This window comes from Arachis hypogaea, chromosome 4 (assembly GCF_003086295.3).
Source record: "Arachis hypogaea cultivar Tifrunner chromosome 4, arahy.Tifrunner.gnm2.J5K5, whole genome shotgun sequence".
Taxonomy (NCBI): Eukaryota; Viridiplantae; Streptophyta; class Magnoliopsida; order Fabales; family Fabaceae; genus Arachis; species Arachis hypogaea.
In genome coordinates, this window is record NC_092039.1 from 77,441,106 (window position 1) to 77,447,641 (window position 6,536).

At 33.9% G+C, this 6,536-nt stretch overlaps 1 long non-coding RNA gene across 1 annotated transcript; it reads left to right on the top strand.

The window, feature by feature from the left end:
- The first annotated feature begins 824 nt into the window (after positions 1-824).
- Positions 825-4,685, top strand: LOC112796857 (uncharacterized). The gene is made up of 3 exons (XR_003199430.3): positions 825-1,230; positions 1,342-3,419; positions 3,614-4,685. It is a non-coding gene; the product is annotated as an uncharacterized lncRNA (long non-coding RNA).
- The last annotated feature ends 1,851 nt before the right edge of the window (positions 4,686-6,536 follow it).

A 6,536-nucleotide genomic window follows, 5' to 3' on the forward strand; every position in this document is an offset into this window, starting at 1 on the left:
TAGTAAAGTAAAGATTTTGAAAAAAATCATTTTGTATTGATTTTAAGAATTCGGTGTCATTACAGTTGACATTAGTTAAAATTATTAATTTTTGATCTATTAATTTTGATAACTTAATTATTTCTTCTCTTAAATCTTTTAATTTACTTTTTTTCATTAGGTGACGCTTTTCTTTGTGAAGAGTTACGGTTTTAGATAAAAAGTGTGGCTTTAGAATATGTGATTAAAATTTTGCCACGTAATCATATCTTTAAATCTGTACAGATTTAGATTTGTACCATATAATTTTCCAAAAATAAATAGACATGCTTAGTCTTGCTTTTGAAGCGTGACTAACTTATTTTCCTACAATCCCATTTTTAAAAAGTACTCATATCCTATAATTATTTGGCACCTAAAAAACGTAACATTTGAATTTTTACTTAAAATTTAATTCTTCACTAATTTTTTTCTCAAACGCCTTTTCAGAACAGTCATCACTCAAAATAGCCCTCACTGAGAAAAAGAGATAACCCTAAACCCTCGAACCCTCTTCATCACTCTCTAAGAACCCTAAACCCTAAGATTTAAGACTGAGATTGAGAGACAGAGACAGAAAGACTGAGATTGAGAGACAGAGACTAAGAGACAGGGATTGAAACAAATCTCAGTATTCTGTTTGGTACAAAATGGGAGACAGGAATTGAAACAAGAATGAAACTCTAATTTAATTTGCATAAAGGGTAAAATTGGAATTAATTAATTGAAATGAAAGTATTTTAGGTATAAAATGTTATTAAAGTTTCAGTCTTCATCTTTAAAAATTTCAGTCCCCTGTGTCCCTACTTTTTGGAGGTACTGAAATACTGAAATTTTAGAGACAGAGACAGAAATTTTAGTACCAGTCTCTGAACTAACAAACACGATACTGAATCTCAGTCTTTCAATCTCAGTACCCGAAAACAAACGCTACCTAAGAACCCTCTCTTGCAGCCCTCTCTCAGCTCGTAGCCCTTTTCGTCACTGAGAACCCATCTTCGTCTTTCAGCTCGAAGCCCTCTCTCAACTTGTAACCTTCGGAAACTTCAATCGGTGCTGCCTCTATCGGCGCTACCTCCGTTGGCGCTCACTCTCGCTCGCAAGGCCTCCCTCGACGTTCACTCTCTCTCGCGCAAACCCTACCTCCGTCGTCACTGACTCTCTCTTGCTCCTCCCTCAATTGGCACTCAACCCTCACCATAACACAAGAAAGTACGAATTTAGTCCCCTTTTGTTTCTCTATTTCAATCATCGCAAATTTGTTTCTCTTTTTTAACCCTTCGCAAATTTCTCTGTTTCAATCTTCCCCTTTCACTATTTCAGTTACATGGGATTTTTTGCTATGGCTTTGGTAGAGGCATGAGAAATTGGACTGCTAACCCCAGAAAATGAGTTCCATTTGCATTGGATATTGCTCATGATAAGTGCTTGTCATGAAATCTGGCTGTTTAATTCTTACTAGTTGTGATTTGTTTAAGAACAACACTTATATCCACCCCAAGTTTTTTGTCTATTACTAGTTGTGCTTCTCAGGTTTCTTTAAATTGGTAGTTTTGGGTTCAAAATAGTTATTATTGTGTATCTTTTGTTCTTGTCTTGTATCATATATGTATGCTCAACAAAATTTATTGATAACTCAATGCATAAATTGTCCCATCGACAACAATGCGTCAAATAAGCCATAAAAAAATCGATAACAAATCAATATACCCAAAGATGCTTTATCAAGATAGGACTTTCATCTTCAGGTAATCGAACTGTGAAGCTATCGTAGTTAAGCACATTCTCGTATGGCAGGAAAATTGAATCATGTAGCACAGAGAAACAAGGCAAATAGACTGCAATCATTCATCATTTCCATAATTTTGAAATATAAACGAATTTCAGATCATTATCATGAATTCAACAAATTGCACTCTCATTTCTTAAAGTTTTTAAGAGGATTAGAGATTGGCTTTTATGCAAAGTTTGTAAATACTAAATAAAATGTTGAAAAAAATGTGTACATATACTTATATATAATAGTGAATGATCTTTGTAGAATCTATTATTATTCTTGCCTCTCATTTCTACAAGAAAAAATCTTAAGTTCATGAGCAGGGCACTTCAACATAGTCTAAAACTTAACTGTTCTTTTGTGTTTTATGAATTTAAAATGGTAGGAAACTTAACCTTTCGTTTGTTAGATCATATGATTATGAAGTCTTTTACTTTACTATGAGATGCTTATTGGCAATGTTAGTTATTGCTACCAATTGACTTGCTCATTAAAATTTGATTAAAATGTCAAAGATATCTAGATTATATTTAAGATCTTAGCTATGAAGGATTTTGTTTTGTTGTGAGATAAGAATAAAAGTTGTATAGACCTAATCAGACAATTGATCGAAGACTAAACCAATAAGAGAAAAGGTACTTGCATCATCAAATCTATTTTGAGTGTCCAGTAAAATATATATTATGATGATATTATATATACTATTTCATCCAACCATTTAGCTAGCGCAAAAGGCAGTAACTAAAAAGAAGTGACCATAAAGTCCTCAAATTGTTTCATACAGTTTGAATTCTTAATGTTTATCTTTGGTCATTAGTTCCTTACGTATTCTACTTTGGTTTTCAGAATTGAATAGTGTTCACATGGTAGCTCAGATTTGTGGTTTTTAATTTGACTTAACATGTATTTAAATGAATAGAAACTTTGCTCATAGATCCTAGAGTTTCAAAAAAGATGTACAACTAATGACTGTAAAAATATTACTAGAGAGGATAGACAGTGTGCAAATTCAGGAGAAGATTCTTTGAGTGACAAAGAGCGGAAAACATTAAATTTCCCTTGGAAGTAGGCGACCTACAAATGTAATTTGTCAATATCAGCAGTTATGATTCCCTTATGTATTTGCAGCAAGTATTGGTATTAAACTTGACAGGTATTAGTGCCCAAACAAAAAGGCTTTGGTTACTTTTTAGAATATTTTTACATGATCAATCAATCACTAATATCTTTTATTTTTACAGGGGAACAAATGTTATAATGTGTACGTTCTTGCCCACTAATATCTAATTGCATAGAGTTTTACAATCAGAGTGGATTAATCGTAAATTCTTTAATAGCTTTGAATACATGGATCAATATGGCTCAAATCTATGGCATTTTCAAGAGAACCTGATTTTTTCACCCTAAAAATAAATATAATGGCTGAATGATACTTTTGTATAGATTTACTACATGCATACTATGTAATTATATGTCAACAGAGAGCGCTACATATATGAGATGCTAGTTATCAAAGAGCATTGTAGTCACTGGAATTTAAAACTCATCTGTTTCAGGGAAATTAGTTGAAGATATTTCATCTTTCCATGTTGAAAAATCCATATGGCCTGAAGGGTACACTACAGTAAGAAAGTTTACATTACTCACCGGTGAAACATTTATTTATCTATTTATGGTTATTTAGGCTCTTTGTATGTCATATTCTTATGTTTGTCTAAGATGATGAAACCTTTTCTTTTTCATTGTTAACTTTGTAGTTTTTTTCATTCTGTTGTTTAATACCCCTTATTTTCTTCCTTTTATTGTTACATGCTAAAGTATCTGCTGCTTATCAAATGGAGGTTCTGAGGGATTCAAAGTTAAAAGACAACCTCTATTTAGAGTGACAGTTGATGGCTGTGAGTAGGTTGGCTTCTATTCTAAGGAATGACTTTGCTCTTGGATACATTTGTCTATACTAATATTTGATGTTCTTTCACTTTTTTTATATAAAAAAACTTTTATGTCCTCTTTTATTTTTTTTATGTTTTCCGTTTTGGTTGACAAAATACAGTGATCTATGGCGGCATAGAGTCTGCCTTTTTTTAATGGCAAGAAATTATATTTGTTTGATCATTATTGAATTCCTTGGTTGTCTTGACCTTACTATTCAACTCGTATTTTTGCATGTAGAAAGAGTACAGGGGGACTTTTTTTTACTTATTACTTATGTTAATATATGATAAACTATTATTTTAAGGTTTATTTTGGATTGAATTGAGTAGATTTTGTCAACTATTTCCACACTTATTCATATAAACTGCATGCTTTTGAGATTCCTTCCTAATTTTGTGCTAAGAATGAAAACATGCTTCTTTGGCCTTAAAACTGCTAATTTTTAATCCTCTTTTAGTATCATTTGATGCCGTGATATGTGCGTTAAGTGATTTCAGGGTTATAGGGTAAGAATGGCTTAGAGGATGGAAAGGAAGCATGCAAAAGTGGAAGGAACACAAGATATGGAATGGTTGAGAAGCTGGAAACGACGCGCACGCGTGGCTGAAACGCACGCATGAGTACGCCATTCTCTAAATGACGCGTACGTGTAGGGGTGGCAAGCGGGGAAGCCCGCCCCGCCCCGCCCCGCCCCGCCTAATTAGGCGGTCCTAGAATCCTAGCCCGCCCCGCCTAACTGCGGGCTGGCGGGCTGGCGGGCTAAGCCCGCCAAAGCTCCTCTTTTTTTTTTTACTATTAACTACTAATAAGTAATATATATAATTTCACAACCATGTTAATAAATTTATAATTTCTAATGGCATAAAAAATTATATTTTTATATTTACAAACATTAAAGTCTTTGTAATTATAAATATCTAATAAATATAATTATAAACCAAATTTTCATTCAAAATATAAGTATAAATATTCTCTCCAAAGCAAAATAAACATAATCCAAAACATAATTATAAATATTGTCTCCAAAATAACATAAACATAATTCAAAACACTCAATTTTTATCTTCATACTCTTGTAAGTTAGGTTGGGGGAAGTTAGGTTTTAGGAAAAAAATTGCAAAAATACCCCCTCACTAAAAAAAACCTTAGCCCGGCGGGGAAGCCCGCCCCGCCCTGCCAAAGCCCGCCAAAACCCGCGGTTTAAGCGGTGCGGGTTGGGCGGGCTTTTGCTATTTGGCGGTCCCAATTTTCCAGCCCAACCCGCCTTTTTTGGCGGGTTACACGGGTCGGCCCGGCGGGTTTAGGCCCGTTTGCCACCCCTACGTACGTGTGACTGATGCGTACGTGTGGCCAGTGAATTATCAAAGCAATGCGTACGCGTGGATGACGCATGTACGTGACAAGCGGCATGTGCTGCTATTAAGTGAAAACGCTGGGGGCGATTTTAGAGCTTATTTCTGGCCCAGTTTTGAGCCCAGTATGCATATTAGAGGCTGGGAGTGAAGGAGGATGGATCATTCATCATTCATTCACACAAACTTTAGTTTTAGATGTAGAATTCTAGAGAGAGACTCTCTCTCTCTTCTCTCTATAATTAAGGTTTCTTCTTTTAGTTTCAGTTTCATTTAGGTTTAGTTTCTACTTTTCATCTTGATTCAAGTTCTTCTTTTAATCCCTTTGTTATTACCTTATTACTTTATTGTTTACGACTCATTGTTGATTCTAATTTCCTTTTAATACATTTGAGGTATTTTATGTTTATTGTTGCTTTCTTTAATTTCTTGTTTTTATTTTCATGCAATTGTTAGTCTTAGATTTTACTATTTCTTGTTAATTTTCTATGTTTTTATTTTGTACCTTCAATGTGTTTGATAAAGTGTTTGGTTGGATTTTAAAATAGATTTTTGTGTTCTTGGCTTGGATTGAGTAATTTGGAGACTCTTGAATTGTCAAAGTCTCTTGTTGATTGGTGATTGAGAGTTGCTAGTTGGCTTGAGCTTCACTAAATCTAGTCTTTGATTAGGACTTGTGAACTCAAGTTGATTTTGTTTACTTGACTTTCCTTCAATTGTTAGAATTTAACTAAGTGTGAGTAAAAGACAATTACCATCACAATTGACGATGATAATGAGGATAGGAATTTCAATTCTCAACCCTTGCTAGTACTTTTCTTAGTTGTTAGTTTATTTTCTTGTCATTTACAATCCTTGTTCATCATTCAAAAACCCCAAAAATACTTTATCATAACCAATAACAAGTACACTTCCCTGCAATTTCTTTAAGAGACGGCTCGAGGTTTAAATATTTTGGTTATTTTTATTGGTTTGCATTGTGACAAACAAATTAAACGATGACCGAGGATAACTTATTGGTTTAGAACTATACATGCAACATGATTTTATTGAGAAATTCTTTACCGACATTTATCCTCCATCAAGTTTTTGGCGCCTTTGCCGGGGAATTGCAAATGTGTGCATTATTATTAGTTATTGTGAATATTGTGAATATTGTGAATATGTTTGCCTTCTGTTTTCTTGTTAGTTGTTGCTAGTTTTAAGAGTTTAATTTCATTATTTCTTATTAGTTTTTGCTTTTATTTTCTCTTGTTACTGTGAATTCTCACCCCTTTATCTATGAGTTTGGTTATAACTATATTGCAGGAAATGGAAATTAAAATGAGAACACGCATCAAGGATGGGACAATCAAAGGTGGGAGGAGCCTCAAGCTTACAGACAACCTTCATGGCAACAACCTCTACTAATGCACTATGAGTAAGAACCATTCCAAGACGTATACCAATTCGAT